Raw genomic sequence first — 24,929 nt, 5'->3', positions numbered from 1 at the left:
TTAGCAGACACTTACTGAGCACCTACTCTGTGCCAGTCTCTGTCCCCTACCAAGTGAGTGAGGCAGGACATCTGCAGTGGAGCCTGTAATCCACATTTTAGCAAACTCTCAAGCTGGTTTTGGAGGGATGACCTCTTGGCCATTTTTCTAGAAACACTATTAAGGAGCAGTGTTTCTCAGCCTTTTTTCAATGATCACCGGGCAAGCAGCCTTTTCAACCATTTTAATAAAAAACCACACTCTGCCATGAAATTGTAATTCCAAAATATACTGTACATCTGTTTATGTACTGTGGCCCTTTGGAAGATACAATCATTTTAATTTCTACATTATCATCACCTTCTAAGTATTACTATTCACCTTCTTAAGGGGTCATTTCACCCATGTTGAAATATCACCAATGTGTTCTATGAGTTCAATGACAGATGAGACCCCCTATAGAAAGCTCAGTTGGATTCAACACATATTCAATGAGCAAAAATTATGTGTCAGGTACTTTGTTAGACACTGGTCACACTAGGTGCATAAATGAGCAATACATCATCCCTGTCTGGAACTCACTGGAGACAGATGTCATAAACAGACAATTTCAATGTAACATAAGTGATACATTAGAACTTAGCCCAGGATTCCCTCCTTCCATACAGAAGGGTTATAAGCCCAGACAGAGGTTGAAGGAAGTCATCCTAGAGAGGGTGTGTAAGTTGATTCATGAGTTTAAGAAAGTTAACAAAAGAAAAGTGATTAAATTCATCTTTAAAGAGAATGTGGATTTGGGACTGGTTGTCAAATTACACCTTGGCATTTGGACAGCCATTTGAGAATTGTCTATTGGGTATTAAGAAGTAGACTTGGGATGAAGGAAGATTTCTGTCTTTGGAAATATAACTGGCTCGTGTGTACACTGATTGTACAACCTATGAAACTTACAAATCCACTTTTATAAATAGGATAAGGCTGAGGGGTGTGTGTGTGTGGGTGTATATGCATGTATGTATAACAGTTCTTCAGAGTGCCAGACACCTAGCAAGCTCTATATAAGTATGAGATTTTAGGTTTATTAGTTTATTTTAATGAATAATGTCAGTGAACAAAGTCCATTCTAACCCCAAGTGTGTGATGTCTATAGCATTCCTTGCCCTTTGTTTCCACCTATCAGTAAACAGCAAGGTGATAAGACCACCCAGGAACCAGCATGGATATGGATATGTCCAAGGTTGAGACACCTTCCTCTCTCATTGATTTACTAAAAGAGGAAGTTTCCAGGATGATGGGTTTCATAATCATAAGCCTATTGGTGTAAGGAAGCTCTTATTTGTCTATTTCACCTCAGAAGATTAGAGCTGAGTTGAAAGATGATATGGCCCCTTAGGTTTGCTTTCCCCCAGATGCAGTGCTCTGTTCACAGCTCACATCTCTGTAGAGTGTGAGTGAATACTGAAATGTTTCCCTGTCCCATAACATTTCTACTAAAAATATATGGGATTTGTTTTTGCCTAAATCAGTTTTAATTAACAAACCGGGAGCCTGGCATGCACCCAGCAAGGTGCCCTAGAAGGATATAGAGTGTCATATATAATGCTTAGGAGTCCACTTTCATATATAATGCTTAGAAGTTGTACACATACTTAAAAAGATAACACAAAAAATGCATGTAGGTCAGCATTCACCAAAGTATTGAAAGATGTTACCTGCATAGAATAAAAGGGTCCCATGCTTACATAAATTTGAGAACACTGGGTTAAATGAAGTTCAAAAACCTTTTGAAGTACTTTCTGGAGTTTTTAAAATAAGAATGTGAGTTGTTGAGCTGTGAATCTCTAAAAGTAGAATTGCCCTATAATGTATTATCTAACCTTGAACACTTATTGGAGGAAAACGGAAAACTAATATGCATATGCCAGATTAATAGACAAAAAACAGAACTATCCTAGGCGTCCTGGAATGTATGGTAATTCCATTTGAAAAGGCAGTAGAGTGTCCCTATTTGCTAAAATTAATTCCATGTAACTTCTTGTTGTTGTTAAGCTAAGCTTCCATAAAAGAAACATTAAGAACAATGCTAATGCAAGAAGAGAAAGTATGGTATAGTAGAAAGGACATAGTTATCACAGGCAGACAGACTTGGTCTCGTAAACGTACTCTGCCAGATACTAACAAATACTATAACAACCCAGTGGTTCTTCTTGCCCACTGCCCGGATAGACCTGATTTATCAAGGCGAGGGACTTGCAATAGAGGAAGAGTTTAATACACATAGAACTGGTGAAACATGAAACTGGAGTTTTATTATTATACAAATCAGCCTCCCCAAAAATTCAGAGGCTGGGATTTTTCAAGGATAGCTTGATAGGTAGGAGGCTAGGGAATGGGTGCTGCTGATTGGTTGGGGATGAAATCACAGCGGTGTGGAAAATGGTCCCCATGCACAGAGTCCACCTTTGGGTGGGGGCCACAGAGGAGATGCTGGTCTGAGTGGAGTCACAGTTAGAAATGCAAAAGTCTGAAAAGATATCTTAAAAGGTCAATCTTAGGCTCTACAATAGTGATGTTATTTACAGGAGTAATTAGGGAAGTTGCAAATCTTGTGACCTCCAGAATCATGGCTGGTAATTGTTCAGCTACACTTATAGAATTGAGACCCCTCTCATTCTCCTAACCTGGTGGTATTTCATTAGTTTTACAAAGGTAGTTTAGTTTTGGAAAGGGCTATTATCATTTGAACTATAAACTAAATTTCTCCTAAAGTCAGCTTGACCCATGTTTAGGAATGACCTAGGACAATTTGGAGATAAAGGCAAGATAGAGTTTGCTATGTCATATCTCTTTCACTGTCATAATTTTTTCATTGTTATAATTTTTGTAAAGGCACCTTCAACACTAGAGCCGTGGTTCCCAAAGTGTGGGCCCCAGACCACTAGAGTTAGCATCATCTGGAAACTTGTTAGAAATGCAAATTCTAAGGCCTTACCCCAGACCTAATGAATGAGGGGGTAAAGACCAGTACTCTTAACTTTAAAAAACCTTCCAAATGATTCTGAAATATACTGAATCAGTTAATTTATTGGACCTCTCAGTTCAAATACATGAACTCTCAGAACCTCAGTTTACTTATTTGTGAAATGGCACTAATAAACCTGTCTTGTGGATTATTCATGATTTAAAGTAGGTACTTTAAAATGTTTGCTACTTATAGCACTCTGAAAGTTCTTCCAGAATTACAGATGGCAAACTCACAATGTTAAATTAAGGACTCTAATGAAGACATAGATGTAGCTAGAGTTAACAAACAGAACTCCCAAGGGTCAATTATCTATACTGTCTATACAGGCCAGGTGAACTGGAGTTTGGAGAGATACCCACATTGAGCACTATACAGGTATTATAGCACCTACAGTTATTTTAACTCTCTTATGTATATTTATCCTCCTTACTGGACTGGGAGTTCCTCAAGAGCAGAGACCATGACATCCAAGTTTATTTTTCTATTCCCACCACACAGTATGTCTCCAATTCATGTTTAATAAAGGATCACATAAGTTTAAAAAAAAAAAAAAAGTATTTGAATTGTCTTGACACATCAGAAAAGAGAGAGGAGGGAACTGACAACGACATAGCAACTCCTTTTGCCATGAACCAGCCCACAGGATTTGTCACCAGCCCAGAGCAAATTGTTCCAGTTCCTTCCTTAGATTTTGCCTCTTTTAAAACAAAGGCATAATGCATGAGGCTAAAGATGGAGTCTCAGCAGCACCTCTTTTCTGGATATTGCTATTTCAGGCTCCCTTCTGCTGGGCCCACAGCTCTATTGCAATGTATATATGCCTCATTGGAACAGTTTGTTCTGGGTTTGGCCAGTTTGATAATTATCTTCCTTTAGGCAGGTCAGTGAAAAGATGAGAAAGTAACTGGCTTCCTATGACTTACTGAGTAAACTACCCCTCAATTTACATATAGATGTATTGAGGCTCAGAGAATTCAATAGTTGGCCCAAAGCAACACTGTTCTTGTAGGTCTAATTATAATTCAGAAGAGAGTGTGACACTCCTGGTCTGTTTAGGCAGAATGCTTTAATCTCTCTTATCTCTCTACAAAACACTGAAAGTCTGAACACAGGGTTGTGGTCAGCTAAGGAGATTACATACATTCCATCTATTTGTTCTGCCTTTTGACAAAACCCTTTCAGAGTGTAGTATTAACCGTTGAATTTCTCTGTAGCCTCAAATCTTTTTCTTCCTTTCTATATATCCCTTTCTCTCCCTGAAGTTGTTTATCAAATCCAATTTTCAGCTCCTCTTTATTTAATGAGCAATGACCAGCACATGTTCAGGAAATATTTAGTTTCAGTTTTAGTCCTTCGAACTCTGGTTGGGTTCTACTGTCTACCTGTCTCTACCCAACTGATGCTTGTTTCAGTCCTCCTGACCTCCTTAGGCTACTTAATTTCCCTCCAACATTTGTAGAGTATTGTCTAAAGATTCAGTAGAATCTCCCAGGATCTGTTCTTTAATTGATTAGTCATTTCAATTTGTCAAAAATCATACTCTCCATGGTGTACAAGCTGGTTCATTTTCTGCTGTTCCTTCTCCCTCCAGTCAGTAGCACCTTCCTAGGAGTCTTTACTCAGAGGTTTGCTTGGTTCAGGATATCATTATGAAAGCTTTAAGTTGCACTTTACAAGATTACCAGTGTTAAATAAAATTTACAGGAGACAATTGGTTTGGACTGTGCTCCCAACAGACCAAACCAAAATGGAGTCATTCATGCTGAAGTTCCATGCCACCAAGCTGAAACCAAAGTGTTTAACTGACTTTCCAAAAAATCAGGAGAGAGAGAAATAATAGCCAAATCCCTAAACAGGCCAATTTTAGTGGGTGTCATAAGGAAGTCTCCTCAGCTTCAACCTTTACAATAAAAGTGACTTTGAAATGACCAATCAGCTATTTGTTCTCTATTTCTGCTTTCCTCTGCTCTTTTTGGTCTGTAAAACCAACCTCTGGTCAGCTCATCAGAAAACTCATTCTATTTTATAGAATGAAGTGTTGCCTTATTCTAGAATAACAAATAAAAGCCAATTTGAATCTTGAAATTTGTTGTAACTTTGTCTTTTGACCTCAAACATATTAATAAATCCAATAGCCATTTTTCTCTCATTATCTTAATCAATCTCTCAATAGCATTGACACAAATGACCCCACTGTGTCTCCAAAAAAACTTGTTTTGTTCTACTGTGATACCATGCCCTCCTGGTTTTCTTCCTGTCTCACTGTCCTCTGCTGACTCCTTCTCCTCTACTCAAGGTCTGAATGCTGTGGCACCTCAATGTTCTGCCTTTGCCCTCTTGTCTATCCATACCCCTCTGTCTCCCTAAGTGATCGTAGAGCTTGGATTTAAAATCTTAGAGTAGGAATAGTTACAGGGACATCGGGACCTAGATAGATCTAAGTAAGAATTTCTGAAGATGAGTAGATATGAACATCACTAAAATTGAGTAGATTAAGAAACAAAGAGTACAAGGTTTGGGGAAAGTTACCCACACAGACCTTGAAATCACCCCCAAAACACGGCAGGCAGTGGGGTAGAAATAGCAGCTAGGAGCCAGATGCCAGATATTTGATAACTTTGGAGACAAGATTGGAGACATGTATGAGAAAGTCTAATGGTAAGAATCAAAGACTGAAGGGCTGCAATGTCCTTGGAACCGGAAGAGTATAACAACCTCACCTCTCAGCTCTTGATAACTTCAGTCATTACTGACTTTTTTCATCAGATCTACTCATGGTAATTTACTGAACACACATTTATGACATTTGATTTTATTCACCTTTCAATAAATATGTCAACATATGTGGCTTTGTACTGTTCCCTGTCATTGGCCATATTGTAAGCTCAGGGTCCCAGGAGAGAAGGAACTAGGTTATGTATCTTTTACCATTGCTTGTCTATGCAACCTCACATAACCTATAGAATAATACTTCAAACAGATCTGAACAAGAGAGGCTCAGTAAGTATTAATATGCTTGTGGGAACAGTATTATATTTTCCCTCAGGGTTGTAAAGTTGTTTTGTTCTCTGAAATAATTCACTATACTTTCTTTTCCCATTAGTGGTAGTCAGCCCATCTGGACAGATCCAGTGCAACTATGTACTCAAGATGGTAAAGTGAGACTGGGGGCTAAAGGATGCTGTCCTTGCCTTTATTGTGAGTCTGGCCTTGCATATCCTGGTCCTTAAGCCTCTTGTGTACGGAATAATCTGGGGGTAGTGTTTGTCTCTATGCTCAGGAAAGTGACCAGAACTGTTCCATTCTTCTCATGGGAACGGAACAGTTTTTGGAAGAAGAGAAGGCATCATCCCAGTGACTAGAGAGACCAGGCCCACCATCCTTAACCTAGGACTTCAGTGATTTTACAAATCAGATCAACCCAAGAAGTACCCAAAGCAGGCTTTCCACTCTTTATCTCCTTCTACCATATTTTCATTTGCCTAATCATAGTGGAAAATGTCTTTGGAACAGCTTCACTTTTTTAATTCAAAAATATATATTGCATCCCCGGGATCTGCCAGATGTTGTAGTCATTAAAGAGAAAATAGAGATGAATAAAATACATGGCCTGCCTTTAAAGAGTTTATAATTCTGTGTATATGTGTGGGTAAGGATAACTAAAGTCAACAGCTTAATCAGAGAAGCAAGTAATAAAGTTTGTGAACACATGGAAATTTATAGGAGTACAAAGGAATGGTGCCTATCCCGGAGTGGAGTGCACTGAAAGGTTCCCAGAAGACATGAGCCTGGTCTGAGCATTGTGGGACTAATAGGCAGTAACCAGCAGAGTCTAGAGTTCTAGACAGAGCATGTGCTAAGGCACAGGGATGCAATAGCAGAGAGCATTCTGGGAACTGCCTCAGAACGGCATATTCTCTCACTACCGTTTACATCTGGGTGTTCTGGACGTGAACATTAGAAACTTGGCTTCTTTGGTGTAGATATAGGACTTTTAAACATGGCCAGAGGCATGATTTCAGTGAGTAGATTAAGGATCAGGACTCGAAAAGGCCATTTAAAAAACACTCTATAAAAGCAATAGAGTTTTTAAGGATTCTGCAACTCACCAGGACTCATGTAGAGCTCTGATAGAGAAGACAAAGAGAGAATGTATTTGTTTTTCTGCTTCTTCCAGCTCAGTTAGAGAAAATGGGACATTAAATAGTACTTATAATAGTCAGGGTTCTCCAGAGAAAGAGAACCAGAGAAACAGAGAAGTAAATGTATATAATATAATATATATTATTTAACATATATAATATGTTATATAAATCTATATTTATATACAATATAATTTTTATATTATATGTTTATATTTATATATAAATATAATATATATATATTTATTATGGGAATTGACTCACACAATTATGGAGGCAAGGAAGTCCCACAACATACCATCTGCAAGCTGGAGAACTAGAAAAGCCAGTGGTATAATTTAGTCTGACTCCAAAGGTCCGAACCAGGGGAGCTGATGTTCTCATAGTCTGAGGCCTAAGGACCAAGAACCAGGAGGGGCCACAAGTGTCTCTGGATGTCTGAGGGTACCAGAAAATGGATGTTCCAGGTTAAGGAAAGACAGATAAAATTCACCCTTTCTCCACCTTTTTGTTCTAATTCGGCCATCAATAGATTAGATGGTGCCTGCCCACACTGGGGAGTGAGGTCAGATCATCTTTACTCAGTCTACTGATTTGAAGACTAATCTATTCCAGAAACACCCTCACAGACACACCCAGAAATAATGTTTTACCAGCTCTCTGGATATCTGGGTGAAGACCCAATCAAGTTGACAAATCATAGTCCAAACCATAATAGTACTCTTAACCATTATAGTACTCATTTTTTCTGGAGATTCCCTCAGTGTAGGAATATTTGCTGAACTCATAAGGGTAAAGTTACAGCACCAGCCCCTACTAGACATTAAAACAGACTCAGTTCAACAAATGTGTACTTCAGGTCTTCTTTATCCAGACACAGTTCCAGGCACTGTAGATACTGAAAGAAAAAAAAGCATGTTCTGAGGGCACTGAGCAGGATGACTTGTCTTTTCCCCTCACAGTCACCTCATAGCCAGGATTACTGAAGAGCGCTGCCCAAGATTGCATGTCATGATGACAATAGCAACCTCTTGTCCTGAGTCTTACGAGAAGTAGGTACACTCCTTGGGCACCCTGGGACCTGAAGCTTCATAATTAAAGAACATAACATCAAGCTCATGTAATAATTGTTGTAGACCCAAGAAAATAAATGGATTAGTCATAAAATCCCCTGCCATTTGTGTACTTCTGTAGCTTCCTGTTACATTGAATCCCTATCATTGAGAAATGTGGATGCCAGCTTTCTAAATCTGACATGAACAAATCTCCTATCTCCATCCCCCATCCAGCACTCTTTATGCATGTTGAATTTATGGCTGCATTTCTATTAGTTTCCAGCAGTATTCACTAGATTAAAGCTGCATCCGAAATTGGATTTTTTTTCTACTTTTGCCCCTGAAGAGTGTAATAAAAAAATAACCCAATAAATCTGGCAAATTAGCAATAAGATCTCAAACTTTGGGGCATATGTGCAACTATGCTGTCAGGGAAGAAATGTAAAAGTATTGACAGCTGAGCCAATCAGATTACATATTACTATTTACAAGCAGGAAAGATAAAAGACAATTCTTCCATCTAAATTGAACCAAGCTCACTACAAGGAAAAAAAAAGTCACAGGGGTAGAGAATATCATTGTTTTATTTCCTATGTAGCTACCATAATCTTAGGTAAAGTAGAACAGTTTGACAGACTATTTCTTAAAAATTTTTTTTCCAAGTTGGGAACTTGGACAGGTGTGGGTTTGGGACTACTTTCCCTCATAGACTACTACTGGCTGTGGTATTGGGCTAGAATTGGACAAGTTACCTTATCCTGATATATGTTCCCTTGATTGTAATAAAAGAAATATTCCCAATTCAGGAACAGCTCTTAAAAAGGGAATGTTAGGAACTTATTCATTCAACTTTACTTGAAAAAAAAAAAAAAACATCTAGAAAGCTTGGGGCCATAAGGTGGCTTCTTGTTTGGGGTCTATAATTGTGTAAGTTGTGAGCAATAAACCTCCCTGTCCTCATCGCTTATCTTCCCCTAAAGTATTTCTCTTCCTTGACAGTGGCTTACAGCTCTCTCTTCAATAGCCATTATAGATGTAGTAAAAGCAAGGCAGAAAACAAATCACTTTGCTCCCTAAATCTTCCGTATTAAAGTATACAGATACACACACACACGAAGTAAGCGTGGATGCTCTTGTGGCTCTGTTTGGAATCTTATCCTTGCATTCAGCATTTGTTCAGCATATACCGTGTGGACTTAGGCCCTCTGTTGAACATTCAGTGGCAAAAGGCATATTTATTCTCTGCTCTAAAGAGGTTAACAGACAGATGTTCTCTAACAGGAAGAAGCTTACAGACACTTTTTTTTTTTTTTTTGAGACGGAGTCTTGCTCTGTCGCCCAGGCTGGAGTGCAGTGGCGCGATCTCGGCTCACTGCAAGCCTCGCCTCCTGGGTTCACGCCATTTTCCTGCCTCAGCCTCCCAAGTAGCTGGGTCTACAGGCGCCTGCCACCTCGCCCGGCTAATTTTTTTTATTTTTAGTAGAGACGGGGTTTCACCGGGTTAGCCAGGATGGTCTCGATTTCCTGACCTTGTCATCCGTCCGTCTCAGCCTCCCAAAGTGCAGGGATTACAGGCTTGAGCCACAGACACTCTTCTTTTACCTATTAAGTTTTGCCTATTTCTCTTTTACCTTAATTCCATTTATCCCAAACATTTTCATAAAAGCTCTATCACAGTCCTATCACTTCTGCAAAACATCTCCTGAGCTCACACTCTTTCCTTGCTCTGAGCACAGAGCATCTACTCTGTATTGTCCTTTTGGAATGTAATGGTCCTTACTCTAACTTATGGCATATACGGTATTGCTATTGTTATTAATATTTGACATTTAATGTTTAACATTTCCTGTGCATTTCATTTTCCAACCTACAACATTCTTGAGGGCAAAGATATCTTCATCTATGCTTTTTGGAATCCGTCACAAAACTTAGTAGTACAATATGAATGATAGGTATTCAATGACAGTTTTTTAAAAGAAGAAAGGGACAGAGGAAGGAAGAAAGGAGAGAAGGAAAGGAGGGAGGGAGGGAGAAAGGGAGGGAAGGGAAGGGAAGGGAGGGAAGAAAGTGGAAGGAAGGACTTATAAACTGTCATCTACCAATCTACTCCTCATCCATATTAGTAAATCTCATAAAAGGCTATAAGCCTAATGAGAATCATGATGAATGCCAGGTAAGCAAGGAAGAATGTTGTGGTAATATTGAATCTGCTTTGTGAACCATAAAGGTGGGTTTAGTGGCCTTGTGTTATGATAAGACTTTTTATTTATGTTTGGGGTGTGTGTGAGTGAGAGAGAGAGAGAGAGAGACAGAGTGGGAGAGAGAGAAGAACATGAACAAAACAGACATACTGCAAATATAATCCAAAAGCCTGGCCCTTATGTGTTCAGTCATTTGAGTTACTGCTTTTTTTGTAATTTTAGCATCACAGTTTTTTCCTCTCTCATTCTGTCTTATTTCTCCTCCTAAGTCCTATTATTTCTTAACCAAATAGGCCATGCTATCATAAATGATTGGCAAGAAGAAATGTCAGCTGTTAGCAAATTGACACTAGCTGGTATAAGTGCATATGGGAGTTTGGTCCAGGATCCCAGCTCAGCTGGTGAGAGGGGATCTTGGAAGTTACGGAGACAGCTGTCCTTCACAATAAATGTTAGGAAAGACAGTTTGGACCCCTTCCAGGTGGTATGTCCTGAGCAAGGAACAAGGTTGACAGAAATGAATTGGCAATTCAGCTGTTATTTTGATAATCTGATCAATATATACAGCTGAGCAAGATTACTGGCCTGCTGATGGACTTCCAGGCCTAAGGCAGACAGAACTTAGACTAGGCAGGAGCACTAAAAAGCTGCTTTCTCAACTTATCTTTAGGCTCTAGAATTTTGGAGGAAGAGACAATAGAATAGGAACAATGTGCCTCTGGCCTTTGGCCAACATGCTCTACACCTTACTGAGGGTACAGGATGAAGAGGCTATGTCTATGAAATAGGAGATGAGTAAAAACTAAAATCTAATAAAAACTCATCAGAAAGTTTCAGGAATGTAAGGGGTTGAATGTTGCTCACTGGCTTACAGGAACACATGTGCTTTCTTCATTACCCAAATTTTAGGGAAATTGGTGTTCCCAACTTCACTCAACTTACAAATATAAAAACAACTGGCCAACGGTTGTGAAGATTTTGAATTTCTGGGCAATTGCAATGGCAACATGTAAAATTCTCTGCATAATGGAGTGTCCAGCAAAGACTGAGCCAACCAATTTCTGAGAGAAAAATAAAATGCCATTTTAAAAGATATAAGTCATTTCTGCTTCTGGAGTTTGCCTTTAGGGCAGAGAATTCCTTTGTTCTGGGGGAGAATGATTTGCAAAGCCCATTTGATTACACAGATGTAAGGCAGGTATTAACCATTTTTCTTAGGGGTAGCAACAGCTCTTTCTGGATTGGGGGAGTTTTGCTGGGTCTGAATTCTAAAGTGTAGAAAGTTCTGGAGATTTTTAGTAATTGGTGGAAAATGGGGATAAGGTAGACTAGTTATTGTCATGTGATGAACAGTAGGGGAGCGAGGTAAGGAACTCATCCACCAAGGGACTCTGAAGTCTGATTTAGGTGTACGGTCTTTAGGAATTGTCTTTTTTTTTTTTTTTTTTTTTTTTTTTGGTAGCATTTGGAAGACCTGGTCTATATTTTGAAAGTAACTCCAATAAAAGCAGTGTCTCCTCTAGAGGCCAAAGCAGAGATATTGGCAATATCTGTCAGTAGATTAGTGATCTATCTGCAAAGTTTGTTGGGTGTGGGGGATTGGGGGGTGGTGGTGGAATGCTATGGTCTGAATGTGTCCCCCAAAAATGTATAAGTTAAAACTTCATCACCAATGTAATAGTATAAATATGTGGGGGCTTTAGGGTGTGATTAAGTTAGGAGGGTGGCATCTCATGAATGAAATTAGGGCCCATGTTATAAAGATTGAGGAATAGTGGGTTCAGTCTCTTCTGCTCTTCCACCATGTAAGGACACAGTGTTCATCCCCTTTTGCCTTTCCATTCCTCCTGCCATATGCAAACTGCTAAATGGTGCCATGTAAGGAGTGGGCCCTCACCAGACACCATGACTGTTGGTGCCTTGGACTTCCAGCATCCAGAACTGTAAGGAGCTAAATTTTTGTTCTTCTGGGTAAATTATCCATTCTTGGGTATTTTGTAATAGTAGCACAAATGGACTAAGATACATCCCAATGTTTTGGGGGCTTATTCACCACATTCTCAAATTAAGGCTGGGCACAGTGGCTCACACCTGTAATCCCAGCAATTGGGGAGGCCGAGGCAGGCAGATCACCTGAGGTCAGGAGTTTGAGACCAGCCGGGGCAACATGGTGAAACCCCCAACTCCGGCTCTACTAAAAATACAAAAAGTAGCTGGGCGTGGGGGCAGGCACTTGTAACCCCAGATACTTGGGAGGCTGAGGCAGGAGAATCGCTTGAACCCGGAGGTGGAGATTTCAGTGAGGCGAGATCACGCCACTGCACTCCAGCCTGGGCGAGAGAGTTTTGAGACTCCGTCTCAGAAAGAAAAAAAAAAAAAAAAAAAAAAATCAAGAGCCAAGCAGAGGTATAGAAGAGTCTGGCAAACAAAGTACATCTCTATGTGAAATAGCTCTGCTTGGCTATCATTAGATACTTGCCTTAACATCACTTTTATTTTTTTGCAATGACATCAACTTCTAGAAGTAGGGCAAAATTTGAACTATTTCCGATTTTGAGAGCTGGATTAATACAGGGATGAATACCCTAAAGGCATCCTTAGGAAAGAAACCTAAAATAAAGTCAAGAAAATTCACAAGTCCAGAAAGTTAGCTCAGACCTATTCCTCTCTGGCAGAAGGCAGCATGGTATAGGATTTGGGGCCAAAAGTCAAGTCTTAGGTCTGCTGCTTAATACATTTGTATGACCTTGGACAAGCAACATTACCTCTTTGAGCCTCAACTTCTCCAACTTTTAAAAGAAAATATTTATAATAAGCACCACACAAGATTCTTCTAAATATTAAGTGAAACCACATATTTGAAAAGCAACTTGTAAGTTCTATTTACTATTCATAACAAATTATAATCTTAAAGGGGCCTAATTTGGAGAGTCAAAAACAGACACTAAAATAAATCATTCTGCCTTTATAGGTGTAGATAAAATAAGAGTGGTAAAATACTTAGTAGGAAGGAAGGAGACCGCATAGCATGTGGCAGAACAGAGATTAAAGAAATACCTCTATGTCAAGACCCCCATACTTGAGCTGAGACTGGTGTAGAAAGAATCCTCCAGTGCAATCAGACATGGCTGTTGCTGCACAACTAGGCATTTCTCAGCACTTCAGGGTCTAGCCAGAACCATCTCTTGTAGCCTGTGAAGGGTCAGAAACATTGGATAGGTGAAGAATTAAGCTCTTGGGAAATCTATTCAATCAAATGTAAGTTTGAAAAGAGAGAGAAAAAATCTTATATAAAAACTCTTTATTGGCGACAGAGGGCACAAGCTGTAGAGGTGAGATATTTTATTTTGCTGTATACTGTCTGTAAAGCAATCTCTTCTCTTAGAAAACGATGTTTCTATTGGACTCTGAGCTATTTGTCATTCTGGGCCCCAAACAGAATATTTTTTATAAGAACATCAGAAATGCCATGCTGGATCAAACCAATGGTCCCTTTAGTCCCATGTTTGCCTTTGAAAGTGGTACCAAGAGAGGGTTCACGAGAGGACACAGATGCTCTATTTTAGTGGCTTTAAAACATTTTTGACTGTGGCTCATAGTTAGAAATAGAGATCACATTGTAATCCAGTTCTCACATTCACACACATGCACAAAACACACCTCTACATACTTATGTATATAAAACTAACACTTTGTATTCTATTCTCTCTCTTTTTTTTCTTTTATCTACTGGCCCCAACCCACTGAACTGATTCCATGACCCAATAATAGAATCACAACTCAAAGCTTAAAAAACCTTGCTCTATTTGCTGTCAGCCTCAAAGGCTAGGGATAGGTCTCTAACGCTCCTATTTCTTTTTTAATTTTTTAAATTATACTCTAAGTTCTTGGATACGTGTGAAGAACATGCAGATTTGTTACATAGGTATACACATGCCACAGTGGTTTGCTGCACCAATCAACCTGTCATCTATATTAGGCATTTCTCCTAATGCTATCCCTCCCCTAGCCCCCCATGCCCCCGACAGGCCCCAGTGTGTGATGTTCCACTCCCTGTGTCCATGTGTTCTCATTGTTCGACTCTCACTAATGAGTGAGAACATGTGGTAACACTCCTATTTCTATTTAACCCAGTGAGACTCTAATACTCATGAATTTACCTAAAGCTATGCCAGGGTGAATACTCACAATATGAAGCAAAACTGACTCTTACTTGTATTCTGTAGTGTAAAAGAAGCTTACACTGGATTATACTTTGTTAGAGTGAGAGACATTGAACATTTCTAGAGGGTTGATGGATGTTTATGACAAGGGCCTTTAGGTGCTGATTTATCAAATATATATTGTGTCATTGGTTGTATTTCTCATATATAGCCACATAACAGTGCTCCATCTTACATGATTTCTTCCATGTGATCTCCCCACATCCCGTTAAGAGACATTGAACTTGATAGACTCAGCTACTGTTTTGACTAATAATGTGTGGAAGAAACAACCAATGTCAGTTCTAGGGATAGCCCTTAAGTGGCCTGGCAGCGCCCACTTTCTGCCTGTGGGAGACCAGCCACCAGGTAAGAAGTATAACTACTCAGAAATAATCATGTGGGAACTCCAGGCTATGTTAAGAGGCCCTGGAGGATGAGATGTCATGTGGAGAGATAGAAAGAAGCCAAGGAGCACCAAAACGCCCATATGTAAGGAGATCCTACACTCTCAACTATAGGGACCAACCGTCCAGTAAAATTCTCCCTGAATTCTTGACCTATAAAATTTTAAATAAAACAATGTATTTTTATTTTAAGTATCTAGGCTGTGGGATGACTTGCTCTGAAAAAATAGATTATTAAAACAATTATCCATATCATGTAAATCTGAAGTTCTATGGACTAACAAAAAAGATTGAATTTTGTGATTTACTTTTGAGTTTCAATAGTTTTATTTCCCAGTAACAAAATGAATCTGGGTAAGGTAATTATCTAAGCTAAAATATGAATTGTGTATTCAAAAGACAGTATGTAATTTTTAATGTAGTTCTCTTTTCACCAATATTTATATTTCACTAGTACCTATCCATTATTTTCTCTCTCTTTCTGTTTTCCTATTGGTACTTAGTATGTGTTAAGCACTTTTCTGGGTATTGAGAAATACAGAAGTTAATGAGACACCATCCTTGACCTGGATTGAACCAATTTATAACAAAATGTACAAGTAGAGATCATTTTGTTACATTAGGATCAAGAGAGTTACTCAAGAAGACTTCACAGAGATGACTTTTAAGCTGGAATTTGGGAAATGAGTAGGTCAGGAAGAAGAGTTGGAGAGGAAACATGATACAGAAAACAAAATAATGGAATTCCAAACAGAGAAGGTAGGCTAGTCAAAGGCAAAAAGAAATGAAGGTGTGGTGGACTGGATGTAGTCCTAGGGGTGTATGATCAGTGATCATACAGGAATAGAGAAGCTTTGCATGCTTGGGATCATATTATAAAACGCTTTGGATGCCATGCTAGGAAATCTAGACTCAAACCATCAAGTAACAAGAAACAAGGTAATATTTTATCTATTTTTTATTTTTCAAGACAGAGTCTCCCTAGGCTGGAGTGCAATGGTGCAATCTCAGCTCACTGAAACCTGCACCTCCCGGGTTTAAGCAATTCTGCCTCAGCCTCCTGAGTAGTTGGGATTTCAGGCATGCGCTACCACACCCAGCTAATTTTATATTTTTAGTAGACACTGGTTTTCACCATGTTAGCCAGGCCACTCCTGAACTCCTGATCTCAGGTAATCCGCCAGCCTCAACCTCCCAAAGTGCTGGGATTATAGGCATGAGCCACTGTGCCCAGCCCCAGGTAATATTTTAAAGTAGAAATGTGTTCTGAGCACTTTCATGTTAAGGAAGAATTCCAGCAGAGGAATGCACAATGCAAGCATGCACAAGAAGCACAATGCAAGCATGAGGTTCCCTCCCCTACAGACTCTGAACTAATTTTCAACAAATAAAAGCAAACCAATGGCAATTGCTTCCTTTACTTGTTGGCCTTATCAAGATGGAGGGAGAGCAGCCACTTCCTAGGATTATCACTGGCCTATTTGTGTCATATACCAAGAAACAGATTTTTCAAGAAAAAAAGAAAGAAAACAGTTAACCAAAATTACAGCAGCTCAGAGTGGGGAAAGCTTGCACTGGGGATATATATTTTGAACACTAGGATATTACACTTGATCCTCATATCTAAGACCATATTTCTATCACAGCTTACAAAGCAAAAAACATAAATCACTTGCAGAGATATCTTTCTGAGGTAGGCTTAGGCTTCTTTTTTCCTCCTATAACACGGGATTTAGCTTTGGAATTTACACTTCCCTAACATTAGAGAACAACTTTCAGCAAAGACAGGGTTCAAGATTTTTGGTTTTTCAGGAGCTAATCTTATTATTACTTCAGTACAGCATCTAAGCAAAGAAAAAGCAACCAGACCAGATTGCCTGTGGCTAAATACTTTAACACAAATGGACATCATAGCCCAAGGAATCCTGCTAGAAACAAAAAGGCAGGAAAGAATCTTAACCTCTTCACGTGCAAACCTCATGGGAGTGACATGAGAAAATAAAATTCTCCTTGGTCGTCTATAATGTTTTATTATGATGACCCAATCTCCAGGGCTATTTAAAATTCTGGACTCAGGTTCCCTGAATTCTGATTCCTTTCTTATCGAAATCACCATCCCAATGTTAACTGCACTTCCCTGGAGGCAGAAAACATCAACTCACCATATTTATAGCTGGTGCATAATTACTATATGCAATAATTATCTGGCTGTTCATCTGTTTTCATGTCTTCTGTCTAACTGGTAAGGTTGTCAATAGGCAAATTTCTCAGCATCTTGTATAGGAATATGTCATTCACTGGATATTTTATCTACTTGGTCTACTTGGCTCATTCCTTGAGTTTCTTAAAGGAGTGGCCCATATTTACCAGGCTTTTATGAGAAGTTCCTCATGCTTCCTATTTAGACCCCCACAGGACCTTTAGTTCTATCTAATTATTTCAATCAATTATTCTGTTACCTAACTTATTCAGAGCACCTTACATCATAAAATAACAGGGCAGTTCCAGGCTACTTGAATTGATGTATAGAATGAGTACTTTGCTATCCTTTAAATACTCCATCAAACCCCATGTATTTCAGCATTCTAAATTGTAAAAGTGCCATCTCCATCCTGCTTAAAAATTCTAATCTCTGTGTGTATGAGAGTGCAAGAGAGGAGCCAGACAAGATTTTCCTAGATTCCATCCCTCTTCTACAATGAGCCAATTGGAATATCCAACTTGTGAGTAGAGTTCTAAGCTGTTCAGCATGGTAGCCTCTTCTTGGTTCCCCAATTCTACCACCTCCTGGGTGTTAGTAGGTAAAATCCAAATTAAGCCTTAGAGCAAGTATGTGGCTCAAGACTAGGAACAGACATGGTTGTAAAGCTAACCTGCTTAACTCATTACCATGTCAGAAATGTAAAACATTTTCTTCAACTTCCTTATTTTCCAAAGTATTTGTCCAGGGGCGATTTTGACATTCTAGGTTGATACTGATTCGCCACTGATCAACAGCAACAAGAGTGGCTATATTCTCGAGGGTTTTCTGGCTTCACCGAAATTACAACTATCAACTTCCGTTTGAGCTGTCACTGTCTTATCTAACAGAAAAGATCTAAGGTATTTGATGGAGAAACGTTTTTGCAAGTTTTCTTTCATCCATTGCAAATTTTTCAGGGTAGAAATTCTGACCTTTATATTTTTTTCCCCAGTGCGCCTAGCAGAATGATGGAAAAATGGCAGACAGACAATCACTAATTTTGGGAGAGTCAATCTTATAAGATGTACCTTTGGAAAATACTGATTTTGTTTTCCTTGAACATAGTTTTGAATTTCTGTCTCTCTATGTCTATGTCTACTTTATTCATTTCTTTTTGTTCCCTCACCCTGCTTCCCTTTCCTTTTAAAATTTCTTATGTGTCACAAGCCTCCTTTGCCTTCTCCCTCTTAATTTAAATATGAGGAGCACTTCTCTGAATAAAGGCAACCCTCTTCCTTTGAGTCAGCCTTAATCCCTGGTGGCCCAGGCCCCTACCCTCTACTTTGCCTCTTCTGTTGTGGATGCTATGGAGATGGTCTCCCTGCAGTGCCAGAGATTGCCCTTGTGGGTTTCAGCCTCCTACTCTTGGCATCTGTCAGTTGTCGCTCTCAGCAACCATCTCTTCTCTGCTATATCCACCCCTTTTCACTATCAGTGAGAATGACAAAAACCCCAGCTCTTTATTCCCTGCTGTTGGCAATCAAATTAGGAGCCAGAGTTTCCCTAGTTACTCTGAGAAAGAATAAGTGCTAACAGCTGTGTGTGGGCCAGACACCAACTAATAATCCATAGATTTCTTCGAGAATGCCCTATTCTGCTTAGATTGGCCACTACTTTCAATCCAAAAGGATAAAGATTGATATGTATTTACCTCCCTCCTGCCACTCACAGAGAAAAAAAGGTCCAGTGTTCTTTTATATTATTATTGTTAAGAGTTGATTTGCTAAATGGTAAGTAGAGAGGTGGAAGATGAAAGTCCAGAGCACTCTTGGTATTTATAGCCATGTCAGGGCTTTATTTATTACTACTCCCTCTTCTCAGATCCATTTAAACAACCTGTAAATTGTCAGTGGTGTCCATGGAAACAAATTGGCAAAATGGACAGTGCACTTTAAAGGAGAGAGAGAATGCAAAGGACCAAAAGGAACTTGTGAAAAAATAAAACCAGGTTCCTTTCTAAAATCACAGAGATGTCACTGTCATTACACTTATGATTTCAAAAGGTAGAAATCAGGACCAGTTTTCCCTCCAGTGCATACATTACTCCTCTGGGGAAGCTGACTATGGCTGGCCAAGCAGGGCAGGACTGGCAGGCAAACCCACAGGAATCCGGAATTTCTGTCCTGGGTGTCTCTTCTTTCCGTCTTTTCTGTCCCTGTCTCCTCTTTGTCTCTTACTCCCTCTCTGGCACCCAGTGTTCAAATTCTCCCCAGAGAGGTTTCTTGATAACCAACTTTGGGGTTTAGGCAGAAACTAAATGACTGACCATTGGTCATGGATACTGAGAAAGGATTCCGTAACAAAAAGGAAACTCAACTTTTTTAGCTTCAAGTTTTCTTCTAACAATCTTTGATTTGTTAGCAGTTGCACTAAAGTGTTAAGGATTTAATGCACTGCCCCTCACATTTCTACTACCTAAAAAATCTTTAGGAGCAAGCACCTATAAAAATTATTAAAGTAACACTATGTTCTGCGTGCTTTATGTCCAAACCTAGCTAAGCCCAAAGGAGACACCAAGAAAACAGCCTTGCTACAAAAACCTGTTGGGTAGCGGGGACGGAAACCCACTCATTTGTTTCTTCTGTATGTCTCTATTAAGCTCCTTTCTGTCATTTAAGAGCAAGTTGGTGCATGGTAGAAGACTGGCAGGATGCAAAGAATAAATAAAAATAAATAAGAGATATTTTTATCATCAGAGTGGAAAAACATATAATTATCATAATAATAGCTAAGATTTAGCGAGCATATTTTCACTTGCCGGACACCACTCTAAGTGCTTTGAATCGTAAACTAATTTAATACCCACAACAACCTGTGCCTCTTCTCAGATCCACTTAAACAAGCTATAAATTTTCAGTGGTTTCTATGGGAACAAATTGGCAAAATGGACAGTGCACTTAAAAAAAAATAAAGGGAGAGAATGCAGAAGACAAAAAAGACCTTGTCAAAAATAAAATTGGTTTCATTTCTAGAATCACACATAATTCATAGGCAACGCAGTTATGTTTTCAAAGATAGAAACAAGGACCAATTTCCCTCCAGCACATATATTCATCTCTTCTCTAGGAAAACTGAGCAAGGCTGGTCAAGGAAGCAGGACAGACCTCCAAGAAAACCCTCAGGGTCTGGAATTTTCCCCTTCGGTGTCCCTTGTTTCTACATCTTCTGTGCCTTCTTTCTCTTTTCATATCTCTCTCACTTCCATTGCGGTAGGTTGGTTTGATTATCCACATTTTAGAAAGGAAAAAACTGGGACACAGAGAGGTTGAGGAACTTTCCTAACATGACACAGCTAGTAAATGGCACAGCTACAGTTTGAACCTAGGCAGCCTGGTACCATCATCCACCTACTTAACCATGGTATGGTACTCCCTAAAAAGTCACAAATCCCCATGCCATAAAGGTGCTCTGAAAGTGCCATACGAGCCCAGGGACAAAAGCAATTTTTTTCTGCTTGTAGAGTTAGAAAGCAAACTGGAGAATAATTGGCCTTTAAGCTGAATTTTGAGATATGTAGACATTCACAAGGCAGGAAAAAGCATTTCACAGAAAACCAACAGCACATGCATAATATAGAATGACATGTTAAACAAATGACAGATGCTTTGATGTGGGTGAAGGTTCAGATGTGCGTGTTTGGAGGAAGGGATATTCTGATAAGTTTAGTAGTGGTGAATTTGTGAAAGAACGTTTACTTAGGCTTCTTACACCTAGTTAGATTAGATGCATCCTTTGAGTTCTTTGAGAAAACCTTCCCCATCCCATTTCCGAGGCTGAGTTCCATAATCCTAGAGTAATTCCGAGCATTCCTATATTTTAACAGCATACTATATTACAATTGTTAGTTTACTAACTTGTCTTACTACTGCTCTGTGCTGTCCTTAAAGGCAGAAAATGAATTTTTATGCTGTATACCTCTAGTTGTTTGAACCATGACTACCACGTAATAAATGCTCACTATCACCTATATTCTATTCTGTCTTCTACTCAAGGATTTCATCCTTCATCCTTAGAAGTATTCCATCCTTCTTCTGCATCATAATTTTTCTTTCATTGGATTATTCTCATCAACTAGAAATGTGTCCTTGTTTCTTTTTTATTAAAAAAATTGACCCTATGTCCCACTCTAGCTATCATACAACACTATTTATCTTTTCAGTTTCACAGCAGTATGTCTTTAAAAGTTTTCAATCCTTGATTTCTTGACTTCCTCATTTCCACTGTCTTTTTGACCCAGTTCAAGGAGGCTACTATTCCCACCTACCTCTCCACAGAAACTGCTCTTATTGTAATACAATTCCTAATAATCTTCATCTTGCCAGAATCAAAAGCCACTTATCTACCTTCATCTTGCTCAACTAATCCCTCCCTCTTGAAACACTCTTTTATCTTTGCTTTTATGATACCATATTCACCCGAATGCCCTAAGGTTTGGTCTTGATCCCACTGTCTTCTCTCTCTACACCCCAGAATACACTATTGATTTCTCCCTTCAAAATTGTCCCTTCCTTGTTCTCCATCTCAGTCAATGGCCCCATCATCTGCATAGTTACTCCATCCAAAAACCAAGATGCCATTCTTTTACAGGTTTTTGGAGGTAAGAGGTTCAGTCTGTACATACATTCCACTGACAAGTCTCATTGACTCTATCTCTAAACTGCCTGGAATCTATCCGCTTCTCTCTATTGTTCCTGCTACCTCACTGGTACATACCATCACCATCTATCTCAGAATATGGCAAGTTCCTCCTATCCCCCCATTTTTGTTCTTATCTCTTCAAGTACATTTTCCACGTACCAACCAGAGTAATCATATTTTTCTTACTTTTTAAACCTTTATTTTGTCTGGAAATAAAACACATATATCATAAGTACATAAAACATAAATGTTCAGCTCAATGAATTAATATAAAGCAAACATCCATAGAACCACCCCCAAGTTCAAAAGTTAGACTCTTCCCAATATAAAAAATTTAAACATGCTCCTCCCCAATCCCAACCATCTCCCTCTCTCCTACAGGTAACCACTATCTTGACAGTGGGCAGTAATAAATTGCTAGCTTTTATTTATACTTTTAGCATTTAATTATGCCTCTGCCAACTGAAATAAAATTACACAGTGAAATAAAATACAGTATGCATTGCTTTAGCATAAGAATCATGAATATTATTATCTGTAATTATAATTTATTTTCATTGCTTTGTAATATTCTATAATATTCCATTGTGTATGTCACAATTTATTCATTGCATTGTTGATGGAACTTTGAGTGTTTTCAGATTGGGATCACAACAAATAATACCTGCTTTGAATATTCCTGCATGTGTCTCTTAGTAGACTTGCACGAATATTTTTCTTGGATACACATTTAGCAGTAGACATTATGTGTATCTTCAACCCTAATAAATATGTTTTCCAAACTCCTTTCCAAAGCTATTTTTCCACATTGCAAAATAGCACAATGAACATCTGTCCTTTCACCTAGACTCACCAATTAAAAACATTTTTCCATATTTGCACTGTCTCTCATGGTAACAATGTGTTTTCTTATAATTATTACTATATATTTTTACTTATTGTCCATTCATCATTTTGATGAACCATTTTAGATTCAGTTGCAAACATCATAATCCTTCAACTTTAAATATATCAGCATACATATCAAGAGAGCAAAGACACTTTCCAACGTGTCACATTTTCTTATCAAATTCAGGACATTTAACATAAATAAAATATAATTAACTAATACAGTGCTGCCCAAACTTTAATTTACATACAAACCATTTGGGGATCTTGTAAAAATATGCAAATGATCCACAAGGTCTGGACTGGTGCCTGTGATTATGCTCATAGTTTAACAAGCTCACAGGTGAGGCATATCCCCAGACGGTACTATGAGTAGCAAGTATCTCATGTACATACTCAAATATTTGCAATGGTATAATGGTATCCTTCATAACACTTTTTCTTCTGATCCAGAATTAGTCCCAGATCAAACGGTACATTTAGTTGTCATGTTCACCTTTATTATTGAAGGATATGTCACAGGGTTAAAATGTTAGGTTTCCGGTTATTTTCTTCCACCATTTTAAAGATATTACTTCATTGCCTTGTTCTAATTTTCAAAAGCTGCAATGCTTTTGAGAGATGAGCTTTCAGTCAAAATATTGCTCTTTTGAAGGAAATATTTTGCCCCACTTCTGGATATTTTTAAAATGATATCTTCTATTGTTTTCTGTAATTTCACTGTAATTCGTCTAGGTATTTTAAAAATTTATTTTGCTATAGTTTTGTTGAAGTTTTTCAATCTATGGATGGAGGTCTTTCATCAATTTTGGAGAATTTTTAGACATTAGCACTTTAAATATATCTGGTTGTACTATTCTTTCTTCCTTCTGTCTCAAGCATGTATTAGACCCTACTGCATCATCTTTCTCTTACCCACTCTGCTGAATTTTCCATTTTTTTGTCTTTGTACTTCTTTATAGATATTTTATTCAGCCATCCCCCATTCCACTAATTTTCTCTATTTATGTTTAATACACTCTTAAGCAAAATTATAAACTCAGTGGATTTGTTTATTACATTTCCCTTTTAAGAATTTATACTGGATTATTTTCCAATATGCTGTGTCACTTTTCAGAGTTTTGAGTTTCCAGGTTGCTTTGTGTTTTATTTTCAGTGAGATGGCTAGGCTGAACTACCAGTTCCAATATTTGGAATCTAAATAATCTTAAAATATATATACATATATGTATATGTGTGTGTGTGTGTATATATATATACACATAAACACACACACACATACACACACACATACTGGGATTAAAATTTGAAGACCAAACAATAGGTATCAAATACAAAAGTGAGGTAACAAAGGACCTGATTTTTCAAAGAAGATTCTAGAAAGCCAGCTGGTCTACAAGGAAGAAAAAAACATGTTGCACAAAATGCAACAAAGCAATAGATTTTTTAGGAGAGGCCAGCTAAAGCATCTCATGGGAGAAGAGTAAAATTCTTAACGGAGTAACTACTATTCCCCCAATGATGGTCAAAGATGCATGAATCCTGGGGGCCAGACATGGAACTATGGTGAAAATTTGAGCCTGTGATCATGTTTTAAATGATTCTGGGTCAAAAGATTTGCTTCTGAGGCAATGGCATTTCAACAGAGGGTCTAGAGTGGACTGCTGAAAAAAAAAAAAAAAAAAAAAAAAAAAAAAAAAAAAAAAACAGAGAAAAACAACAACAAAAAACAGAAACTGAAGGGCATTTAGAGAAGCAAGTTAAAGAAGAGGATCGAGTCAAGTAGCATCTAGAGAACCCACAAATGCCATTAGAGAGTTGGCTGCCATTAGATAATTGACTTTATGCATCTTTCAGGCTTAGGAAAGCAAAGCTATCTTCTTACACCAGTCAAGTAACAACTTCTAGTTCCACTATTTCTCTTCTTTCATCCCCTACCCCAAAAAATTCAGTAACAGCATCTAGCAAGTAGGAGAAAAGGTGAGCAAGTAAGAAGGTGAATCTGAGGACAGGCAAGGTGGCTTACACCTGTAAATCCCAGCACTTTGCAAGGCCAAGGCAGGTGGATCACCTGAAGTCAGGAGTTTGACACCAGCCTGGCTAACATGGTGAAACCCTGTTTCTACTAAAAGTACAAAAAATAAAATAAA

The 24,929-nt window shown here is 38.5% G+C and overlaps 1 long non-coding RNA gene across 2 annotated transcripts in view; it reads left to right on the top strand.

The window, feature by feature from the left end:
- The window catches only part of LOC108581633, a 92,243-nt gene that overhangs the window by 13,071 nt on the left and 54,243 nt on the right, over positions 1 to 24,929 (top strand). The gene's annotated exons all lie outside the window — the stretch shown is intronic.

Source organism: Papio anubis, chromosome 14, assembly GCF_008728515.1.
Source record: "Papio anubis isolate 15944 chromosome 14, Panubis1.0, whole genome shotgun sequence".
NCBI classification, from domain to species: Eukaryota; Metazoa; Chordata; class Mammalia; order Primates; family Cercopithecidae; genus Papio; species Papio anubis.
Note: the sequence above shows the minus strand (reverse complement) of the source record. Positions and strands in the feature narration are given on the sequence as shown.